The sequence below is a fragment of the Physeter macrocephalus genome, chromosome 15 (assembly GCF_002837175.3).
Source record: "Physeter macrocephalus isolate SW-GA chromosome 15, ASM283717v5, whole genome shotgun sequence".
Taxonomy (NCBI): Eukaryota; Metazoa; Chordata; class Mammalia; order Artiodactyla; family Physeteridae; genus Physeter; species Physeter macrocephalus.
The window spans coordinates 11,070,883-11,071,630 of NC_041228.1; positions in this window are offsets into that span (position 1 = coordinate 11,070,883).

Sequence of the window (748 nt, forward strand, 5' to 3'; positions counted from 1 at the left end):
CACCTAGAGAAGTTCCTTTAGCATTTGTCGTAGAGCTGGTTTGGTGGTGCTGAATTCTCTTAGCTTTTGCTTGTCTGTAAAGCTTTTGATTTCTACATTGAATCTGAATGAGATCCTTGCCAGGTAGAGTCATCTTGGTTGTAGGTTCTTCCCTTTCATCACTTTAAGTATATCATGCCACTCCCTTCTGGCTTGTAGAGTTTCTGCTGAGAAATCATCTGTTAACCTTTTGGGAGTTCCCTTGTATGTTTTTTGTTGTTTTTCCCTTGCTGCTTTCAATAATTTTTCTTTGTCTTTAGTTTTTGCCAGTTAGATTACTGTGTGTCTCGGCATGTTTCTCCTTGGGTGTGTCCTGTATGGGACTCTTTGCACTTCCTGGACTTGGGTGGCTATTTCCTTTCCCATGTTAGGGAAGTTTTCAGCTATAATCTCGTCAAATATTTTCTCAGGTCCTTTCTCTCTCTCTTCTCCTTCTGGGACCCCTATAATGCGAATGCTCTTGCGTTTAATGTTGTCCCAGAGGTCTCTTAGGCTGTCTTCATTTCTTTTCATTCTTTTTTCTTTAATTTTTTCCACAGCAGTGAATTTCACCATTCTGTCTTCCAGGTCACTTATCCATTCTTCTGCCTCAGTTATTCTGCTATTGTTTCCTTCTAGCATAGTTTTCATTTCAGTTATTGTATTGTTCATCTCTGTTTGTTCTTTAATTCTTGTAGGTCTTTGTTAAACATTTCTTGCATCTTCTCGA